Raw genomic sequence first — 24,660 nt, forward strand, 5'->3', positions numbered from 1 at the left:
CTCCTGAATACTGTAAATGCCAGTGGATTGGGTGATCTTGAAAAAAACCTTGGTTGCAATATTTTTGAGCCCCACAACATAGGTCACCTTTTCTGGATTTTCTGTCTGGGAGAACAGATGAGATAAATACTGTCCCAACCCAATAGATATAGCTGAGACACACTTATGTTACATAAGTAAACCTGTATTTTAGTTGTAAAGAAAATGTAAAGATATTTCATCCACAATGTGTAACTTTGTTCTGAGTAATTTGCCTACAGCAGAATAATGGGAATCTTTTGCTTTACTATCTGCAGTAATATACTCGTACACAAGGAGCTGTTCCTTTCTATTTCCATAAATAAACCTCAGTTATTTGACGTTTTTCCTTTGTTGTTGGTTGACATGGCACCAACAGAGCCCAAGTACTGTTGTCTAATTTTAGAAATCAACTAGAATTGATTTGTGAATGACATGACCTAAGGAAAAGATTGTGTGACTAAAACAGAAGAGAACAACTTGTCTGAATGACTTCTATATAAACTCACACAACACAAATAGACAAAAAAGAAGCACACATCCCTGACTAACACTTGCTGCACAAACTCATTAGAGAAAGGAATACAGAATAAGAAAGAAACAGACTAATTAAAACAAGGTAGATTTAGAGTAGTTGTTAAGGTGAGAGAAACTTTAAAACTAAGAACAGGACATGTTGAGTATATTTATCATGTTTCTGGGAGCTAAGGCTCGGCTCTGCTATGTAGGAATATGATTAGTGTCTAACATATATCAGCAAGGTCTCACTTTCGAGTGATAGATATAGCTGCAAGAGAGACACTTTTCATACAATAGCAAAGTCAGCACCACCCATGATAATGCTTATATCAGCAAGACACACATACAGTACTCTGCATTTCTCCAGCTTCTGCTCATAACTCTTGTCACTTGTACAGTTAAACAACTTTTGAAAACCTTTCGGGATAAATCTCCGCAGCAGAAAAGGCTGCAGAAATGTATTCTTCACAAAGGTAAGAGGACAATTATGGCACGCAAAATCTTTTATGCATTTGCTTTAAAAGAAATGTAACTGTTTGTTTGCTTTGTTTATGTTGCGCATTTATTTGAGTGATCACAGATGCCAGTAGGTCTATTTGGCATTTTGAGTATTTGGAATGTCTTGTATGTGTACAATGTGCAATGTATAACTCCCTGTTTTTGCTAGTAGTATATGGAACATAGAGGAGATGCATTGTCCATAAAACAGACAGTTGCAGGGACCAAAAAGCTAAGCGTAATGCAGCCAACAGTATAAACATACTGTATTCCCCATGCTATGTTAGATATGTTTCATTAAAAAAGTTACATCAAAAATTCAAAATCATCTTTCATATATTTGTGTTGAGGAGGTTCTAACACTGATAAGGGTCTTTGGGGGTGAGAGCAGGTGCACAAGAAGTCTTGGCACCCTTTAAGATAAACAATTTAATAACTTTTATCCATGTATGCAACACTCACCCACAAAATGTATATTTTTCAAACAGAACCAGCAAAGCCGCAAAATACATTATTGAGCGTTAACCTCCACTCCATGGTAGCCAGCTGAAGCAGTGTTACCATGGGTAATACAAAGCATAAATGGCAGTAATTGAATTGCTGTGACATAACCGGCCCTGACCCTGTGATTACACCACAACCAATCCACGTGGTGCATTTCCATAAAACACATTTATCACTCTCCTAACATGGCAGCCTGCTGCAGAGGGAGACATAGATCATGGCAGTTTAGTTAGGTATAAATGCTCCCGTTATTTCTTGTATACAATGCAGCTCAATAATAGACAGCCTTGAATACACTGTATGGTAATGTCAAATAGTGACCTTGCTTACCCTTACACAACATTACTGGGAGGAATGGTTATATTAACCCCTTAACATCCACCTGTCATACTTAAATAATGCTGAAGTGGTCTCTTAACTGCATACTGTGGTATGAATGGTGGGAAGATTGCAGGGCTCCTCTTAAATCGCTGACACCTCTAGTTCTGAATGTTATTAAACACCATATTCTTCAAATATCCTGAAAAGGAATATATAACTATACTAGGGAAAGATAGCTTATTACATGCTTAGGAAAATATATCTTTTATAGGTTTAGGTAGATTTATCTATTAGGGTGCATACACACACACCGATTTTTTGAACAATTATCCATAACGATATTGTTTATCATTCAATCATTGAAAAAATCGTTCACTTTCTGAGTTAAAATGATGAACGATTATCATTCATGGGCGTTCACGTTTGTAGTTTGTAGTTCAGTCAGACTGACCAACTGAACAATTTTCATTAAGGGAATATGCAAAAATCGTTTGTAGTTCAAAAAAATCGTTCATCACACTTTAAAAAATCTGACAATCTGATAGAAAATCGTTCATAAAATCGTTGGTAACAAAATCGTTGTGTGTGTATGCAACTTTACAGTGTACATGCTTATGTAGGTTACCTTTACCATGCTTAGGTAGATTTTATCTTTATTCAGTATGCTTAGGTAGATTTATCTTTTATATGCTCAGGTAGATTAATATTTTACATTCCTACATAGGTTTATTTTTTACATGTTCAGGTAGATTTATATTTTACATTCCTATATAGTTTTATTTTTTACATGCTCAGGTAGATTTATCTTTTACATTCCTATGTAGGTTTATTTTTTACATGCTCAGGTAGATTTATATTTTACATTCCTATATAGTTTTATTTTTTACATGCTCAGGTAGATTTATCTTTTACATTCCTATGTAGGTTTATTTTTTACATGCTCAGGTAGATTTATCTTTTACATTCTCATGTAGGTTTATTTTTTACATGCTCAGGTAGATTTATCTTTTACATTCCTATGTAGGTTTATTTTTTACATGCTTAGGTAGATTAATATTTTACATGCTTAGGTAGTTTGATCTTTTACATTTCTATGTAGGTTTATTATTTACATGCTTAGGTAGATTAATCTTTTACATGCTTAGGTAGTTTGATCGTTTAAATTCCTATGTAGGTTTATTTTTGATGGGATGTAGTGATGAGACTGGCGGCCGCATGGTCTCAATGCTGACAGCAGAATCCCGGCAAGGGATGTAACATAGGCGTCGAAATACCGATGCCTATGTTAATCCCTACGCCGGAACGCCGAGGATGGCAGCCTGAACGAATGTAAGTCCGGTGTGCCCTTAGCATTAGCCGGGCACCACTAAGGGAGGGTTAGGGGGGGCAGGGGAGGGTTAGTATACTTACCTACCCCAGTCGGGATCTCCTCATGTCGGGCATCCACTGTCAGGATTTGAACAGGCGGCTAAACAGCCACCGGCATTTCAATCCCATTCCATTTTTTTCATGCTCAGCTAGATTTATCTTTAACATTCCTATGTAAGTTTATTTCTGACATGCTTAGGTAGATTAATATTTTACATGCTTAGGTAGTTTGATCTTTTACATTCCTATGTAGGTTTATTTTTTAAATGTTCAGGTAGATTTATCTTTTACATTCCTATGTAGGTTTATTTCTGGCATTCTTAGGTAGTTTGATCTTTTATATTCCTATGTAGGTTATTTTTTACATGCATATGTAGACTTATCTGTTACATGCGTTGGGTATATTTTGTCAACACATTGATGATTAGAATGTTGACAAAATGATCCAGGTGGTCCAGCAGTGAGTTACCTTGTTCAGCGACTCCAGAAGTGTCTTCCGGGTCAGGGGGTGACGTGATGATGATTTCTGGGTGTGATGGAGAGGTTCCGTCAGTGTTCAAGGACTATAAATGTGTGCTGATGATGATGAGGCCTACTTTCCAAGCGAGCGACTCATATCCAATACCTTATCAAAACCAATTACCGGTGTTCACTGCTGTCATAGGTATCAAAATAGACATCCAAAGAATTATTACATTTTGATAACCTACACATTGTTTCCTGCACTTGGCATTAGAGACCATCGCTATCTATGTGGAGAAACATACATGTAAATTGACTGTGATCCGAACTTCTGTATCTTCCCAAACACACTGACTACCACTAAATAGTTTTATTGTGTACTTGACATTAGCTAGTGGTATAACTACAGAGCGGTAACAGCTGCTACAGGACCAGTGAAGGGCCCACAGCTGCTAAGCCCTGGGTAGCTGTCATCAATGCTGCTCCAGGCCCTGCTTCACGCCGTAGTGCACAGCAGGGAGCCTAATGAGTTGCCTGCTGCTGACACAGTAAGGAATTGGAAGCTGCAGAATGCTGTGCGCATGACCAGAAATGTTCCAGTAATACCCCTGCTCTTAGCAATATAGGTGTAGAAATACTTGCGTAATACATTTTTATTTGTGGAATTTGAGGATACGTCAGGTCCTATAAGTGGTGGAAACAAAGTATATTTGACATTGCAGTTGGAAAGTGAGCATAACAGGATGCTATGTGATAGTCATCCTCACAGGGCAGATGATGACAAAGATTCACTGTCGTCCCATGCAAGCAGTGGGGAGCTGAAATGAGGCAGAAACTTTATATACGTGCGTTAAAACAAGATCTAATTATGGCAAATGTGCTCAGACAAGCCCACATCACTGAGTGCATCATACAACCAAGTGTTTGCAAAATTTTGATAATAAAACTGGGACTGATGTAGAATTAGTTGTAAAATGTGAGTTATTTAAATCTAAGAAGTTGTATACACTTATCTAAGCCTATATCCTGAGCCCCACAAAGCATAAAATCTGTGTGAATCAGCAAATAGGGATAAATGTGTGTGCAGGACTAAAGCGTTATAATACAGTATGCTATTGATAGGGAGAGCCGTGACTAGAATTTTTGGTGCCCTGTGCCAGAAAGAGCATTGGTGCGCCCCATTTTTTTAAATAGGGACATAAGATAGTGCACCTGAAAAAGGCCCATGGCCTCATGGGGAATTGCCAGGGAAGAGATAGGGGAGGCAGGAGATGCCATGGCACAGGTCACACTACCCTAGTTACGGCCCTGTTGATAGGGTTATATTTATTTATTAATGTCTGGCACTAACAGTCTGAATTGCCGCTTATCGCTTATTTTGGAGCCCTGGTGAAAACCCAGCACCTCACAAGGGTTTTCTCTCCCTCACCGTCAGCCTAACATTGCTGCTGAAGGATCACAGTACAATATGATTGCATGGACACGCATCCACTCTGTAGCTTCACTCTGTGGAGATCAAGCAAATTGTTTCATCATTTAATAAATTGTGTTCTGCCTCCATTCACATAGAAGTCTATAAGGCAGGGGTAGATGACGCTAAGTAGATGAGCACCACAGAAATCTCTGATTTCTCAAAGTTGAACCTTTTGATAAATTGACAAACGATGAGAAAGCCCCTTTGCTGGTGAACCTTTTCGGAGAAAGGGCTTTTATCAGTTTCATAATCAAATTATTGATGCGCCAGTGATCACATTATCAACTTAATGATTTAGCCAGATTTGAAATGTGTTTGTAAATGTAAGTTCTACCATCACCCACACTCAGTGCTGGCAGCTAGAAATGGTACGAGGTCTTCCTGAATAACAGTTTCCTGCACTAGGCTATGACAGTGAAATCACAGCATGGGGTCCCCATAACATAATGATGTCAACCATCTGTACCCTGAGCTAAAAACAAAAGGGCTTGTCCACAGTCCTGGGGCATTAAATGAGCTGTAACAAAGAATAAATGATTAAATAAGTATTTTATTTGTCGTTGCACCACTTTTCCCAGCAAGCCCAGGCATGCACAAAATGTCTCGGTATATTATCAATGGGCTGTTATAAATAAAAGAGTATAGATGACATTGTATTGCATGGGTATTTTAATGTTTAAATAGCAAATAATACTGACGTCAAGTGTAAAAAAAACCAAAAAACATTAACCGGGGCATTTTCAAAAATACACCAGATAAGTTGCAAAATAGTTTCTTATTTTAATTTAGGGTTATCAAATATACACAAATTAAAATAGCAGCAGTGTACTGCATGAGTATATAGATATATATATGGACAATGAGGATAAAGAGCAGAGGGTGAGTGAAAATCTTGATCAAATCTTTTGGACTCCAATAAATTGTGAGTCACTAAAATGCTAAAAAAGTGGGGGAGAAATTGCAAATATGGCACTGCAGCAATATATACTGTCACAAGAATCACATAGACCAGGTAAAATCCATCAGTAGCTTTTTATTGCTCACCACAGGCAGGTACACAGGATATGACAGTTTCACAGGCAAGATGTCATAGAAAGTCTTCCAATACAGCACTATTTCTTCAGTGGACTCGCAGGTCCAGGAAACCTAACACTAGTCACCCCCTGGCCCTATAAGCTAGACAACTATTTCACTGTCGGTCTCAGTTTCCCCAGTGTCTCTGCAGTTCTTAAACCAGCTTTATACAGGTGTCTGTAATCAGCAGCCTTCCATATTCTGATTGATGCAACACCTGAATTGGACATTACACATTCCTAATGACTTTGCTCTGCATAACCTGGGAGATCTGGATATTCCACATTTACTTCATGTGGAATCATGCTGACCCTGTCACACTCCTCCCCCCTTAGCTTTAACCACCCTGGTGAAGCTAAAACACTTTCAGACGAGCTATCTGCCTCGCCCACATCTATTTGTGCCATCCGTCCGGGTACACAGCTCTCTACCATTTTCCATAGTTCGCCATCCTCATCCTCTTTCTCCTCCTCCTCTAGCTTCACCATAGGGTTGTTTGGGGGATCGGGCCCAACAAACCTTCTGAAAAGGGCATAAGCATTAAGGTGCTGTTTCCCCGGACGATGCTGCACCTCAAACTTAAATGGCTGCAAAGACAAAAACCAGCGTGTTACACAGCATTCACTTCTTTATTCGTGTGCATCCACTGTAAAGGGACATGATTGTAGCCAACAAAAACTCCCGCCCCAACAAATAATATTTTAACGAGTCTACGAGCCCACTTAATTGCCAAGCACTCTTGCTCCACAGTTGAGTACTTGCGCTCCCTGGGCAGCAATTTCCAGCTAAGGTAGAGGATGGGTTTCTCTTCCCCTTCTACCACTTGGGAAAGGACTGCTCCCAATCCTGTACCTGAGGCATCGGTCTGCAATATAAACTGCTTTTTAAAGTTAGGAGCCTGTAGAACAGGTTCTGCACACAAGGCGTGCCTTAAATCCTGCCATGCAGCTTCTGCTGTTCTAGACCACAGTATCTTGTCTGGGGACTGTTTTTTAAGACACTCAGTTAATGGTGCTACCCTAGTGGCAAAATCACAAATGAATATGCGGTAGTAACCCATTAATCCAAGGAATGTTCTGAGCTGGGATTTACATTTGGGTTTAGGCCATGTGAGGACCGTCTCCACCTTACTGGGCTTTTACAGGTTTTACCTTCCTTCTACCTACAATATATCCCAAACATTTTGCCTCCACCATTCCAATGGCACACTTCTCAGGATTAGCAGTAAACCCATGTGCCCGTAAAGATTGCAACACTGCTTCTACTCTTGGTAGGTGTGACTACCAGTCGTGGCTAAAGATGACTATGTCATCTTGATATGCAGCTAAATATTCTTTGTGAGGTCACAGCAACCTGTTCATAGCCCTCTGGAAGGTTTCCGGAGCCCCATGCAGACCAAATGGCAGCATTTTATAGTGAAACAAACCTTCTGGGGTAGAGAAGGTTGTTTTGGCCTTAGCAGCCTCAGTTAAAGGAATCTGCTAATACCCTTTTGTCAAATCTAGGGTGGTGAGATATTGACTGTTTGCTAAATTCTCCACCAGCTCATCCATCCGGGGCATCAGATAGGAATCAAACTGTGACACTTTATTTAATTTGCGAAAATCATTGCAGAATCTTATAGCACCTGAAGGCTTAGGCACTAAAACTATGGGATTATTCCATTTGCTATGACCCCTAGGCGCAGTATTTAATCTACTTCCTGTTTAACTGTTGCACGCTTTGCCTTGGGCATACGGTATGGCCTCCAGAACAGGGTTGAGCCCTGCGGTGTAACTAGAATCTGGAGCAGGGTTGAGCCCCGCGATGCAATGAAGGTTGAAGCAGGGTTGAGCCCTGTGAAGTGGTGTGGTTTCGAAACAGGGTTGAGCCCTTCGGTGTGACTAGAATCTGGAATGGGGTTGAGCCCCGCGATGCAGTGATGAAAACTGTAACGGTGCAGTTGACAACTGTAACAAAGATGGGTTCGATGTCCACAGGAGTAAGAGACAACAGGCAAAGTAAATAGTGCAGCAAAAGGTGAAACCACAGCAGTGGAGCAGAAAGCAATATTTAGGCAATGGCTATGCTGAGCTCTGTAGTGCGGCTGGTAACTGGCATCAGAAGTTTAGCTGGAACATGAGCGGAGATATAGCAAAGTCCACAGCAACCCACAGGCACAGCAGGGATCTGGCAGGAGTCCAAGAAAGACCTGAAAGTAACGTTGCACAGACACTGAGACACAGTTAGCAACAGGCTTTATCAGGCTTTATACTAGAGGTCTGTGATCCATAGGAAGTTCAGGACATGTGACCCAAATGGAATCAGGTTAGAAATAATGAGCAATCTAGGAATCCCACAACCTGACAACACCTTGGAAACAGATGATCACTTTAACTCTCTATTCCCTGTTATGTGAAGAATGCCAGCAAGCAGGAAACGACCACAAAGGAACTTTGGAAAAAGTAATCTATCTTTATGTACTGATATAGTCGCAGTCCTGACAGAGGGCAACCAAGGGTGCCCGAAACCCTGGCCGGGGTGCTGTCTTCTGACAGACCAGACATTCCTGACAATACTTTTTTACTGCTGAATAAATGCCAGGCTAGAAGAATCTTAGCTGAATACACTGGAGAGTTTTCTCCTCCCCCAAATGGCCACCCCACAGGTGTGTATGAGCCACCCTTAACACCAACTGCTTGTGTTTACGGGGAACCAACAATTGGTCTACTCTCTTACCATGCAAATAGGTTACACAATATAACTAATCATTTTTCAATGCAAAGTATGGTACACCTTCTGCTGGTAAAGCTGTGACTACTTTACCATTTATCTCTACAACATTTTCAAATGCATTTATCAAGTTCCCATCATTCTGTTGATCCTGGCCAAAGTCCTGCAAGGACACTTCTTTGCCAATGGGAACCCACTGTGTCTTGGTCTCACTCCCCTCCGGCTGCTCACTGGCCAAGGATGGCATTACAGCCACCAAACTTTGGGAAACAGCAGAGCCTGTGGCTCCTGGGACATCTCTGATGTGGACCTTCTGCTGTCATCATGCCACGTATCCACCTCTTTTAACAACGGAAAGTCCCGACCTAGGATCAATGGGTAGAGTGGTCTGGCGGCTACTGTGACTACCATCTTCATGGATTGCCCTTTGATCACTATTGGGAGATGCACTCGGAGGCATTCTTCTACATCCCCATGTACACATATAATCTTTACCGGGTGTAGCACCTGATCAGCCCCAGGTGGAAGCAGGTTGGCAGAGATGACGGTTAATTCACTGCCAGTAACCACTAAGGCCCAGACCTCCCGGGATTCCACTCGCACCATCAAACGAAACAAGGTGGTTTGCACTGGTGAAATGCTTCCAGCAGCCATGCTGACCACTGGTCGAGTTGTTTTTCCAGCACTACAGTCCATTGGCTCTCCCTGCTTTGGGCAGTGCCGGCGCAAATGACCCGGCTCGCCGCAGTCAAAACACACAACTGGAGGTGGGCTGTTGGCTTTAACAACTGGGACCTGGGTTCTAGGTTTGGGAACTGGCTGGAATTCCTCTTTGGCTTTGTTTAACTTCCTAAAAGTCAGGTACCATTCAGTCACCACTGCTAACTCCTCAAACATTTGAGGATCAGCCTGTAGAGCCCACTGTTGCACCACACGATCTAGTACCCACACAGCATTGTCCAAAGCCACCACCTCTACTATACGCTGAGCAGAGTTCTTATCCGGGTGCAACCACGCCTTACTCAGCCTGGCTAAGTTGTCCAGCTGGACCTTTGGAGCTTTAAACAGGTTTAACCGCCATTCCTGAAACTCCTGAGCTTTGCTAGGTTCAGTCACTCCAACTCTGGTTAATATGGCCTTTTTTAAGTGCGGGTAGGAGTTTGCCTCAGTCACGTTTAAATCAACATATGCTCTCTGAGGTTCCTCTGCGAGACAGGGAGCAAGTCTGGCAGCCCACTCATCCTCAGGCAATTTTAAACGTGCAGTAGTATGCTCAAAAGTGCACAGAAAAGCTTCAATGTCATCAGATGGAGTAAGCTTCTGTAACACCTCTCGCTCCTGCCCACCTTTCCTCACTTCAGTTAAATCTGCATGGAATAGCTGAATTTGGGTTTGTTGTCCTTGAATCAAAGTTTGCTGTCCTTGCACCTGCGCTTGTTGTCCTGCTGCTAGAGCTTGTTGCCCTGCAGCTAATTCAGCAAAACTTTTCAAAAGCTCCTACATATTACACTGCTTTATCCCTTTATGGACAAACTTAGGAGGCTTTATAAATTATCTTTTGGAAGCCAAATTCCCAGCAAACTATATCAGCTGGTTTCTCTTAAAACTGCACCATATTCCCTGGCCATTAACCCATACACAGGAATTAAGCAGTTTTTGTATTGTGTACAATTTGCCTATACACAGACATATTATCACTGTGAACAACTACTGTTTTACGGATGGCCTGCCACACTCACCCACCCAGCTCCTAGCAAAGCGACTCACTCACCAAGCCGCTGAGCAGTGGGTAGTGTCCTGCAAAGTGTCTCACTGCCACTGTAGGTGGATCCGGTCACTGTTCGGGCACCAAATGTGACAAGAATCACATAGACCGGGTAAAATCCATCAGTAGCTTTTATTGCTCAACACAGGCAGGTACACAGGATATGGCAGTTTCACAGGCAAGATGTCATAGAAAGTCTTCCAATACAGCAATATTTCTTCAGTGGACTCGCAGGTCCAGGAAACCTAACATTATTCACGCCCAGGCCTATAAGCTGGGCGACTATTTCACCGTCAGCCACAGTTTCCCCAGTGTCTGCAGTTCTTAAACCAGCTTTACACAGGTGTTTGTAATCAGCTGCCTTCCAGATTCTGATTGATGCAAAACCTGAATTGGACATTACACATTCCTAATGCATTTGCTCTGCCAAACCTGGGAGATCTGGATATTCCACATTTACTTCATGTGGAATCATGCTGACCATGTCACAATACCTACTGTGCAAAGAACAGAAGTTTAGGTAAAGATTAGAATAATCAGAGGCCAGGTCACTGAAATGCCACAGATCACATAGCAATGCACAATCACAGGGGCTGCAGCAGTGTTTGGAGCAAACCAAACTTAGGAACAAATCTGCACCTCGGCAAAGCCATATTGTATTGCAGGCAGGGGCGTAACTAGGGGCCCGACAACCGGGTGTTCTAAGGAGGGATTAATTTTAGCCTACCTGTCCAGTCACCGCCGTAGCTCTTCTGTCTTGAGCCTGGAATCTTCTGGCCTCTTCCACGACCACCGTCACTCTTCCCGTGATGTCTGCATCCTCCATTCGCCGCCGCTGAGCTGACTTTTCTGCCCAGTGGCGTCTGACATCAGACGCCATGGGTAGAGCCAGCCATGGTGCAGCGAGCTGCGATTGGTTCACTGTGGCCATTTTATGTTTGCTGCCAGTCCACAAGCTGTAATTGGCTCACGGCCGGCGGCAAATTCAAATGGCCACTGATCCACGAGCTGCACCCAGCTCGCAGCCGGTGCCAAATGTCACCCACGGTGGGAACAGTCCGGTGAGATGTGTCCCTAGCGGGATATATCTCACTGGGCAGCAGGCTTCTGGTGCTGGAATCAACACTTAATCCCAGTGTTGGACATTGCCCAGGCCAGCGACGCCCCACTCTTTTGGGCCTGCCAGATGGCACCCAGGGCAAGGGGCCGCACACGCACCCCCCTTAAGTCACTGATTGCAGAGCAGATAAATGTAAATGTATGGGCATATTTAGAGATGTGAGGGGTGTGTCTTAGCTCAATTCTAAATTGCACTATAAAATAAAGGTAGATGAAAATAGGTGCACTGTGTGGAAAGTGATATGTTGAATGGTAAAAATCTGCAACTGACACATAGGGCTTTATTTACTACAATCCGCATTTGTAATGCAGATTGTAGTGTGATATTACCAACTGAATTTGCATTGCGAATTCAGGCAATATCACATGGATTTACTACAAATCCCTTGCAGGGACAGAGCTTGCGATAAAGCTCTGTCCATGCGAATCCCCTCCGCAGCCTTATCACTGTATTTTCACAAAAAATACCATGACAAGTGCCCTGCACATGCGCCGGCTGCTGCTGCTACCCCCCCATCGCTAATCCCGCCCCCTGGCACTAAGCCATGCCCCCACAATCGTAGACCCCCATGACCCCTCCTCCCTTAATTAGTTACCTGCAGTTATCGGGCCTCCGGTGATGTCCTCTGTCGCTCCTGTCAGGTGACATCCCATACTGCACTGGGACCCTGTGAGGTGATGACCGGGCCCCAGTGCATCATGGGAGACCAGCTGACCAGAGGGAGGACATTACCGGAGCCCCGATCACCGGTCCCTGGACTCAGGTAAGTTTTTTTTTTTTTACGGGGAATCAGCATGTGGTCTGTTTAGACCACACAGCTGATCACTGGGTCCGGCTCCGGGCTCTGCTCTGCATGTTATAGCGGAGCAGGAGTCCGGTAACCGGGGGAGACCCTGGATAACGCCACCTCCAGGTGGCGTTATTATCACAGGGCTTTCCCCGGTATTTTTTCACATTTTATTTTTAGTAACTTTGGTCAGATCACATTTCCCATTACAATTATGGGAAATGCAATCTGCTTACTAAAAATAAGTGATACTTAGGGGTTGGAGTAGAATTTTACGAATTCTACTCCAATTGCCCTTTAGTAACTGTAGGTGATACTAAAATAATGTGAAAAGGGTGTAAAAACACCCTTTTTCACATTATTTTAGTAAAAATAATGTTAATAAATAGAGCCCATAGAGAAGAACTGCATCCTCACAAAGGGTAAACAATGAAAAGAAGAATGGTGTGGCACTGACCTTAGGTGTTCAGAAACTACTAAAATAATCATGAATAGGAAACAATAAGAAACATCTATTTAAAAATCACAAATCTGAACAAAAGTACTTATGACTGCGGTCATCCAGTAAGTGCAGATACTGTACTGAATCTAACAATAACACAATAACAGACCCTCCAACTATACCGTTTCAGCCGGTACAGTACCGTTTTTTCATGGTCTGTACCGGCAACAGGGGCTGTACCGTTTTGTACCGGGTTGGTACAATCACCCGATTTCTTAAGCAGCGCTGCTGGGACACAGGACTCCCGCAGCGCTGCTGAGTGGCAGCCGGCTATTCTCAGTCCTCCTTCCTCCTCTAAAGTTTGCCCTGACCGTCGCTAGCGCCTGTATATAGAACTTGCAGTATAACACTATACTGCAAGTTTTAAACAGCCAGCACCGATGCCTCCAGCCCCGTGGACATGCCCCTTTATCTGTGGCCACGCCCCCATGTACCGGGTACATACTCTAAAATGTTGGAGGGTATGCAATAATTTAACAGTTAATTGAACACAGAACTACTGTATATAAAATCAAAGGAGTAAAGCAATGATTACAATCAACTTAAATTGGTGGATAATATTGGGTAGAGATCAAAAGTTAAGGTAATATTGTCTATAGTGAGGAAAAATATTATCTAGCGGAGCAACATGTTCCTTCAATAAATAGCTCAAAAAGAACAATAAAGGTCCTGGTTCCTATAACATATTCATGAGAGTGACTTTGCAATCAGCAGAGATTCTAGCAACAACAGAGTCCTACGCCCACACAGTGAGAGTGGCTTTTTTTCACATCATGACCTTACCTGCTTTGCACAAGCTACACAACAGGAGGGACTCAGTGTTCTATGAAAGTGCCCCAGTAGTGCCCTATTAATGAGCTGCTTGAGTTGGTCTTCAAGACTCGGCAAGACGTTCTAAGAACCAGGATCTTTGTTGCTATATTTGACCTATTTGCCGGAGAGACACGTTGTTCCGTAAGATTATATATATTTATTCCTCGCTATAGACATGATCACATTAACATTTGATCTCTGTCTAATATATTATCCAAAAACTTCAGGTGTTTACATGTATTGGTTTGCTCCCTTGGTTCTACATATTGTTTTATCTTCAATTTACTGTTAATGTTATGTGTTATTGTTCTATACAATATATGTATTTATTGGATGACTGCAGTCATTGGTACTTGTTGTTTATGATTAGTCTGTCTGAATTTTCTTTGACTTGGATTGTTATTGCATACTCTCTCTTTTGCGCCAGCCCTGAAACGTGTTAATTTATTGTTATGCTCTTTAGCTACTTGCCCTCATTATTTCTTGTCTCACATAGTTATGTAATGCTGCATCTGAGGTCTGCTCCATTTATGACTATCCATTGTGCTGTTGTTTAGCATCACTATGCACACTTCTACAGTGGTGTATTTCATTCTGCTGCATGTGATGGGCTATATTGCTATATGTTTGTATTTGTTGACTGCACCATTTTGTTGTAAAGTTGTCCTACCCACATTATGGGTCAACTTAGTACTGTACCAATGCGGCACATCACGCTCTATGAGAAAAGGGATTGTATAGGTAAAAACTGGAGGCTCATTCTATACAGTAGGTTTAGACAATGATTGAGCACAGTCATCACAACTTAGCATCATGCTTTCTGCTGGATACAGAGCCACAACACTTGTTCCCCATGTTTACAGAGTTTGTTGTGGCAGCTGTTTTTCCTAAGGAGGCTGAAGAGATTACCAAACGAGATGTCAACAGCAATGACAATTGAACTCAATGGGTTCAGCAGCTGAAACTGATATGGAATTCAGTAGATGTTCACAACAACTCTATCCGTGGTGTGATGCCACTCCTTGGTGCTACTCTGTAATTCCCTCTGCCTTCACTTCACAATTTTAAACTGTTTCATGTCTGTAAGGAGATAATTATAATGAAGGTAGGGCATAGAGCTGATCAGAAGTGCAGTATTGTCTAACTGTCAGGCGCATGCTATGTTGTGAGCTCAACCGGTGTGTTTGTTAAAAACGTGTGAATGAAAGGTATGCTTCCATCATATATTCTCCTAAGTTCTATAATTGGGGGACCCTTTATCATCTGCATTATTCCTATTAATTTAGGTTATTTTTGGATTGCTGTTACATATTCAGTTGTTTTGAGAGTGTTCTTGCTGTAACAATGGACCTGATTCAGAGCCGCTCGCTAGATGTGATCGCTCGTATCCAGCGTATGCAAATTTGTCAAAGTGATGACGTGAGAAGGCATGTGCTCGCCAAGGCATAAGCACACCCACTTTGGCTATGCGAGTAATCGCTCTGTGAATGCAGACACCCATTAGCAAATGTAGAGATGTCATCTCCAGGAAGTGTATGAAAACATTGGTACACATCGAGCACCATCGGATGTGATCGCAGCGCTAGTGGTTGCCTTACACTCCCGCAAGCACTGCGAGTAAAAGACAGACATGTGACATGTACTATGACGCTGCCTGTTAATTATGCACGCCTTAAAAATGGCGTTGAAACACTCAGGCACGCCTGCGTTCACACCTTCACACCCCTGTTATTAGTGTCCTGCCCCTGTTACCACCCACAAACGGCCTCCCCTGTCACTCATTTCACTGGGTTGTCTTTGCTGGGCGACCGAGCGGGCTGCGATCGCACAGAATAGTTCGCGCACGCGCAGAATGAAGCATACGCATGCGCGTATGCAAACCATCGGGCCGCTTATGAGCGCACAGCGCTTGCGAGCGGCTCTGAATAAGGTCCAATGTCTTTAGAACTCAGCATTACAACAAATACACAGTACAAGTACATTATACAAATCACAGAGAAGTGTTGACGTTCCCTATAGCAATCAGCTTCTCTCTAGCATTTATCAAGTACATTGTATAAATTGATAGGTAGTAGCTGATAAGCTTATATGGGCAGTTTTTCCTCTTTACACTGCTATCATCTCCCCCAAAATATATACTTATAATAAAGTTGTAATGGTTGTGTCTGTACATAGACATTTTTTGGAGAAATGTACTCCTTGGGACTTCGGGCCTTATTCAGCAGTGCACGCGCAGGCGCCTGACCCGTTCTGTGCATGTGCAAAAGGGGTCTGCGATCCCGCACTCAGACTGGCAGCAGACTGGCATTGATTGACAGTCTGCTGCCATTTGTGAGCAGGGAGGGGACGGCAATGGCCTCCGTTTCCCGAAATGGAGGCATGTCGCTGCCGTTGGAGGGGAGGGAAGAGACTAGAAACTTTGTCGGCTGATGGAGATTTCCTGGCCTCTTCCTCTCATCTGTGGCAGCCGGCTTGCGTGACCCCATGGGTTACCTTAGCTGGCCGATGTTCCCGCAGGATATCCGATTCTGCATTGGACAATGCAGCTCGGATAAGTAATGCAGTAGGAGGCGTGATGCCTCCTGCTGCATTAGCATATCTACAGACAAATCTCAGGTGCACAACTCCAAATTATTGATAATATATAAATGCAATAAAATTTTGCAATCAATAGAGGTTTTTAGCATAATCTTGGCCAAGGTTATGGGGATACCCACCACATCCAGGTAACCTCTTTAGGGTAGGTCCCTAACATACTAGGATTCGAATCCAGAGCGCAGGACACCCCCAAACTGGCCCAGCTAAGCCGCCCCAGGGCACCGCCATAGTAAGAAAAGTGCAGTGTAAAAGAGATAGTTAAGAGCAGCCACAGCTGCATATAAAGAATGAAAATAATAAAGTGAAGTACATATATAATAAACAAACAGTGAAGGGTTAAAATGTGTTATAAAAGAAAAATGTGTTATAATGCGGTGCCCTGAAACAGATCAACAAAGGCAATCCAGGGGGACCCACGCCCCAAAAATGAACCGAAGTTGCACTACAGTATATAACTTGTAGGACTTACCTAGAATTGTGCCTAATACCAGTGTGCATATACTATACCAGACTCCATGCTTTTAAACTAATAAGGTAGGGGTGCTAATCCATACTGAGGGCGTCTCCTTTCCCTCAGGTGTGCAATAAAGCACATTAAATGGAGTATATGGGAAAGATTTCTGGACTGCACACCCTGTAATATATATATAATGGGAGGTGCTACCTGATGAGACTAATTGCAGGCACAAAAACAGACAAATCTCAGGTGCACAACTCCAAATTATTGATAATATATAAATGCAATAAAATTTTGCAATCAATAGATGTTTTTAGCATAATCTTGGCCAAGGTTATGTGCCTACCCACCACATCCAGGTAACCTCTTTAGGGTAGGTCCCTAACGTACTAGGATTCAAATCCAGAGCGCAGGACACCCCCAAACTGGCCCAGCTAAGCCGCCACCAGGGCACCGCCATAGTAAGAAAAGTGCAGTGTAAAAGAGATAGTTAAGAGCAGCCACAGCTGCATATAAAGAATGAAAATAAAAAAGTGAAGTACAATGTCTGTAAAGACAATGATGATACATCTATTTTTTACAGGATAGCCCCGGGCTATCAGCCTAGGCCAGGGGTGCCCTGGAGAGGGTGAACCCTTTATTGGGGGGTCACCAACTCCCCAGGGATCCATGGCCTGGGCTGACTAACGGTCAGGGCTGATGCTGTGGCTGGGGGGCCCGGTGAAAGGGCACCCCTGGCTGTGGCATCAGCCCCCCGTTAGAAAGGGTCCAGGGCTCATTTTAAATATACGGTGGAACCCACGTCATTCTTTTTTCGCTGTATATTTAAAACCAGCTCTGTCCCTGCAGCCTTGTGCTGGTTCTACACATTTTTTTCCCTGTAATGTTAAGAACCTGGACAGGCTGGCAAGCCCGAAGCTGGTTAGTGTTTTTGGGGGGGCCTCACGTCTTTTTTTAAAAAAACATTTTTAAAATTTTTACAAGGGTTAAAACACAAGCAGCAAGCACATATCTCACTGATATGTGCTGGCTGCTAGCTCAGGAGAAATTTGCAGAGAGAAAACACTGCAATATCGGGTGACTAATCTCCTGCAAAACGAGTTACTCTGGAGAGATATCTCGTTCTGCTTCACCATCGGCAAACTCGTTTAGCCTCAAATCGCCTGTTGGTAAATTTGGTAAAAGAAAAGGGATGAAATCACCCGAATTTGGGCGAATTCCAGCGAGATAAATCACTTTGAAAATCGGGACCATCTCGAATCTTAGTAAATTTACCCCTAGGTATATATATATATATATATATAGATATAGATATATATATATAGATATAGATATAGATATATAGATATAGATATATAGAAAAACGATTGTCGTAGACAAGGGCACTCTCCATAAAAAAATCGTTGTTTATTAAGGCTATGTATAGCCGTGATACAGAAGGATGTCAATCTTCCAAAATATGAGTCTATATAATTGTCGTCAACGTTTCGGTCCCTGACGGACCTTCCTCAGGACAATACATCATACATGATTCGAAAAATTATTGAGACATCAATCACAATAGTATCAACAAGGAACAAAGAAGGAACCTGCAACTGCTCAGTACACCTAAAACGCCTGCTTCCATGAGACGCTAGTGTACACCTAAAACGCTTGCTTCCATGAGAAGCTAGTGTGTACTTTGAAAATCGGGACCATCTCGAATCTTAGTAAATTTACCCCTAGGTATATATATATATATATATATATATACATATATACAATATATACAATATATACACTGCAGTGGATTCGGCACTCCAGGCATGGAATCACAGAGTGGCCAATTGCGTCAATGTTTCAGTTTTACTAAACTTTTTTCAAGATAGAGCAACATTGCAAGTACATACCCTTTTATACCAATGCTGCACCGCGTGTAAAACCAAGCAGCCGGATCCGAGACCATTCACCCATCCGGTGGCTCATGCTGATGATATCATCGTGCTAAGGCGCCGTCACCGCTAGTGTCACCATCACCAAGGTTACAACTAAAAACAAAACAACGTGATAATATAGAGCACGGGGAGCGATTTTCACCATAGCAACCTAGATCTTATGATAGATACAGCTTCACAGAAACAAACATTAATCAACAAAATATCGATCTATAAAATAAGCACATCAAGTAGCTAGATGAAACAGCAGAGAGAACTATTAGCCAGAGTGGTGACTATAAGACACTCAAAATTAATGTCAATTTTAACAATATTAAATCACACAGAGACATCTTACCAAGAACATACTAAAGGCTTGTCATGGCATTTTGTTTCTCTTTATCTTGAAAAGAGTTTAGTAAAACTAAAACATTGATGCAATTGGCCGCTCTGTGATTCTTTCCTCATATGCCTGGAGTGCCACACCCTCTGCAGTCTATATTTTATAAAATGAAGGACCGGCAGCAGCTACGCAAGAGTCAATTGGTGTGCCAGTCCCCTGACCAGTATATATAATATATACATATATTGCACACCCTGAATGCAAACAGTAATATATGTATAATATGTATAGATCTCAATATCTATTTCACAGGAAAATCCAACTATATATTAAGCACTAATCAGGCAGCTTATCTTGACTAGATGGGACACCAAGACAAATACTACATATCAAAGATTCGCTGCTCATGTTATTTGCAATCTTTCAGTGTTACTATAGGTTAAGTAGCAATGGATTGCACTGAAAGTTGGTGTTCTGATCATGTTTCTGTGGAACTTAACTCTGCCCAAGTTATGCAACAGAACCTGAATTAAAATCACTGCTGAACAGAGGAACCTAATTGAGGCACAGATTCTAATGGGATCTGGCGCAGGTGAGACAGTGTTTATACCATGTATACCCCTTATCCCCAACAATTTTCCTTTTCAACTGAAGCACATGCTTCGCTATGATGATCAACAAGTGCTGCTTCTCCCATGGGCAGCTTTACATGGCTTGCTCACAAGTTAGTAGCCACAAGCATCTATTTGTGTTACTCCCTGAAGGAAAAACTGCAAATATTGTTTACAAATACATTTTGTGATCAATGGGCCTGATTCAGAGCCGGACGCTATTTGCGGGGTAGGCTATTCAAATGAACCATTTTCTCTTTGCGGTCTGTTCACGCCTCTAGGTCTGAACAAGCGTACAAAACATGCGGTCGTTTTTTGGAAAACTACGCCCCCTGGCCGCTCGCATCCTACGTCATGTCCGCTATTTATTAGATTAATCGAGTACATCGACCAGCGTATGAACTGCTCGCTATTCTTGTGGTTGGTTTTTCCTACCGCAATCTTGCGAGCAGTTCTGACTATAAAATAACCCAGTGACGTGGTCAATGACGCTGCTGTATTAATTATGCACACCCATAAAACGCCCGTTTTGACCTTTAAGCACGCCTGCGTTCGGATCTCCACTCCACGTTTTCAAGCACCTTCCCCTGTTACCACCGACATACGCCTCCTCCTGTCACTCAAAATAGCAGGCATTCGCTATTTAGCGAACAAACGATTTTCGGCCGCACTGACTGGTTCGCGCATGCGTATTACGATCCGTACGCATGTGCAGTTGTGCAAACATCGCTCGGAACGAACGAGCGCCCGCTTACGAGCGGCTCTGAATCAGACCCAATGTCTACAATATAAAATATACATCACAATATTAGATGCCACTACTGTCTTTGTAAATTTTGTTCCGCTGAGCAATAACAGACAACCATACAAGTTAAACTGCGGGCAAACGCTAGTGTATAATAAAGTAAAAGAGAAAAAATAAATCAGACAGACAATGATGCAGTTCAATCAAAACAAACACCTGGGTGTATCCTGGTGGAGCTGCTGCCACAAAGTACTCTGGGATATTACCAGAAGGAAGGTGATATTGCTCCAGGGGTAGCAGGATCAACCCTTATGTGAGTCATTGTGCCTTTCTCAAAAGGTTGCTTACGGTACACAGCCGCTTTACCTATGATTTTAGTAATATGTTTATTTATTCAATATAATATGGAAGTACTGAAGCGCTACACCTTGCAGTGTTAATATCTAATACTGCTCAATATTAATGTACTAAACACACACTGATGTATCAAACTTGAAAAAAATGTTTTTACTTTTCAAATAGTATTCAATAATGGACATAAATATATAGGAACCAAGAACCGAAGTATATTGAACCAACAAAGTACAGTCAATGTAAACTATGCATTATCTTCCATAGGTGCGAACAATGCAATTAATGATGAGGGGTTGTGAACGGGGGATAAGATGACAACAGCTAGAAGCACTATAGTCACTAATCTCCTCTGTGGATAATGAGACAGACTGAGAGTTTCTGATTGATATGCGTGTGTCAGATTTGCGGCGTCCCGCTGTCTGACTTGATGTAGTATTAAAAGTTAATGGTCGTGTATCTGAGAGTGGTGCCCCGGGGTTGTCTTCTCAGGGCAGGAGTACGGCTCAAATATGGGTGTGCCAGGTATGAGAAAATGCCTAGGAGGTGATGTATGCCCCCCTGTACATGGCACTGACCGGCGCTATACCTGGGTGTTCCAGCACAGCACCAGTGAATGCGCTGGAGACAGGCAACAATCACGTCCGGGAAGTGGATGTAACAGTGTGGGCTCTCACGGAGCTTGCTATCGTTGATCCTCTCCTAACACGGCACTTACCTCCCTTCGCATGTCCCAGATGGCCGCTCCTGTCCCTTGCCGGCTGTCGGTGTCTTCAGTCTCCGTCTCCCGTCTCTGCCTCCGTCTTCTGTCTTCAGCGTGCAGGCGTTACCTTGAGTCACGTGATCGCGACCCGGACGAGTGTAGTAAAGGGATTCAGGCTAGTAAGATAATGTCCATAAAGACTTCTGTGAGTTTTTCCATCTGTCCCGTGTAAATGCTGTGGATACACAACGCGTTTCAGCTTCCGCCTTTCTCAAGGAGCATATCCTGTTGTTAAAACTGGTGTTATAAATACTGTTAGTTTCATTCTGATAGGTAGTTTCATGAAAAGTGGGTGTGTTTTCTTTAAACTGACTGATCTGTACTTCTGTAATTCAATCAGGCTAACTTTGTATTCAAAAAGGAGATGGTCTGGTATATAGGAAAATCTCTTAATAAAAATTGACATAAATAGAATTTGACATAAATAGAAAGATATAAATGTTCAGTTGGTTGATTTGTTTACAAATGAATTGGGAAAATGATCCTAATCTTTAGAATCACATATTGTAATGTCCTAATTAATACGGTGAAATAAAAACCATATGGGAAAATGAATGGGGGGGAGGGGGGAAGGGGGGAGGGGGGAACAGATGTGGATGGTGGATGGGGCCTTAAGTGCAGGGATAAGGAACATTTGCTGCAGGGTACATCCAGGGCATAATAACGACATGGGGCATAGATTGGCCTCTTGTCATTGTTAAATACCTTTAATGATGATACATACAAAGAACATGTGTATCATGTCCAATAATGAAAATCAACCTAAAGGCAGACCACCATAGTTCTTAACCAGGGTAGTCAACAATGTAACTAATATGGTCACTGGTTAGGCTGGTTATATTAAAATCAATATTAAAACCCCGAGGTTCTAATGTGTTCAGGGTATAAATCCATTTTGCTTCTCTTTTGTTCAGCATTCTTAAAAAGTCCCCTCCCCTCCAGTTTTGTGTTGGTTTTTCTAATACTAGAAAATCGGTACCTGATGGGTCAGAGTCATGGTGTGTTTTATAGTGTCTTGAGACACTATGATCATCTTTCCCTATCTTTATGTTCCGAATGTGTTCATATAATCTTTGTTTCAGGGGTCTGATTGTCCTACCCACATATTCTAAACCGCAGGGGCATCTGATAAGATAAACTACCCCTTTGGTGTCACATGATGTACGATTTTTAAGTTTGTGTGTTTCTCCTGTTGTGGATGAAATTAAGGTATTAATTGCTTTGGTGCTTTGTTTGTTCAAAGTTCTGCAGGCTACGCATCTCCCACAGTGGTAGAAACCTCCTATTTTCTCACTGTCACCACCATATAGTGTGGTTTGGATGATTTTGCTTGGAGGAATGTGATTATGAACTAGACTGCTCTTTATATCAGGGGCTTTTTTGTATACTATGTCTGGATATGCTTTCAGAATCTGTTTGAGATCTTCATCTTGTAGAAGTATGTTCCAATGTTTTTTCAATATTCTTTTGATATCATTTGCTGATTCATTGTATTGTGTGATAAAGAATGTGCAATCTGATTTGGGGTTACTGTTGACAATGGAATTCTTGGGTTTTAGTAAAGTATTTCTATCTAGAGTTTTAACTGTTTGGTAGGCTTGCTGTATGAGATTGGTCTCATATTTCTTCTCTATGAATAACTCTGTTAGTTGTGATGCTTGGGATTCATAATCTTCTAGTTTGCTACAGTTTCTTCTTAGTCTAGTGTATTGTCCTTTGGGTATGTTTGTCAACCAGTTGTGGTGATGTCCACTCGTGGCTAGGATATAGCTGTTAACATCAACACTTTTTCTGAAATTCTTTGTATGTATTTGTCCATCTTCAATGAATATTTCTAAATCTAAGAATTCCACTCTGGTTTTGCTGGCAGTACTGGTGAATGTTAAATTGTTGGGATTATTGCCCATGTGATTCATGAAATCCTGAAGCTTATCGTGACTACCCTTCCAAATAAAGATGATGTCGTCAATGTAACGTCGCCAGAGAACGAGGTTTGCTCCGAAGCCATGTCCTCTCCATATATAATCCTCCTCCCACTTACTCATGAAGAGGTTGGCATAGCTCGGAGCAAACCTCGTTCCCATGGCGGTCCCCGTGGTTTGTAGATAGAAAGTGTTGTTAAACCAGGTGTAGTTATGATCTAAAATGAATTGAATGGTCTTAGTAATGAATTCAATTTGTTTTGGTGATAAGTCGGTATCTTTATCCAGAAAATGTTTGGCACTGTCTAATCCCTGCTCATGTTTGATGATAGTATACAGTGATGTCACATCACTAGTGACAAGCCAACAGTCTTCTCCCCATTTAATCTCACTGAGTGTTCTTATTATATCTGTAGTGTCTCTAATGTAAGACGGTTGTATTTTTACTATTTCTTGCAGATATGAGTCTATATATTGGGAGAGATTTGATGTAAGTGACCCAATCCCTGAAATTATGGGACATCCTGGTGGGTGCTCCCTGTCTTTGTGAACCTTAGGAAGGTAGTAGAAGACAGGGATCACGGGGTGTGGTGTACTGAGATAGTCGTATTCAGATTTCATCAATATTCCTTCCTCCATCCCTGTCTTCAGTAGTGCAGTCAATTCTCTCTGGTAGGTTCTTGTCGGATCTGATTTTAAGGTAGTATATGTCTCTGTATCCCCTAGGATCCTTATTGATTCTTGTATGTAATCTTGTCTATCTAAGATTATGATCCCCCCTCCTTTGTCTGCCGGTTTTATCATTATGTCATTATTTTGTGCCAGTTGTCTTAATGCTCGTTTTTCTTTATTGGTCATATTTTTCTTTTTGTATTTATTTTTATTTTGTTGTGTATTAAGTTTTTCTATGTAATTTTGTACCATGGTTTCAAACGTAGTGATAAAATTGCCCTTCATATAGGTGGGATTGAATTGTGATGGGGGTTTAAAATTTGTATGTTTGTAAGTAGAATTTTCTGT

At 42.1% G+C, this 24,660-nt stretch overlaps 1 protein-coding gene across 1 annotated transcript in view; it reads left to right on the forward strand.

Moving 5' to 3' along the window:
- Nucleotides 1–934: 934 nt before the first annotated feature.
- LOC148508474 (serine/threonine-protein kinase SBK1-like) overlaps nt 935–24,660 on the forward strand; it is a 112,206-nt gene continuing 88,480 nt past the window's right edge. The window contains exon 1 of the mRNA XM_088444491.1: nt 935–1,010. The gene's annotated coding sequence lies outside the window, so the exon portion shown is untranslated. The remainder of the gene's footprint in view (nt 1,011–24,660) is intronic.

Source organism: Taudactylus pleione, unplaced genomic scaffold (assembly GCF_031769625.1).
Source record: "Taudactylus pleione unplaced genomic scaffold, aTauple2 ptg000366l, whole genome shotgun sequence".
NCBI classification, from domain to species: domain Eukaryota; kingdom Metazoa; phylum Chordata; class Amphibia; order Anura; family Myobatrachidae; genus Taudactylus; species Taudactylus pleione.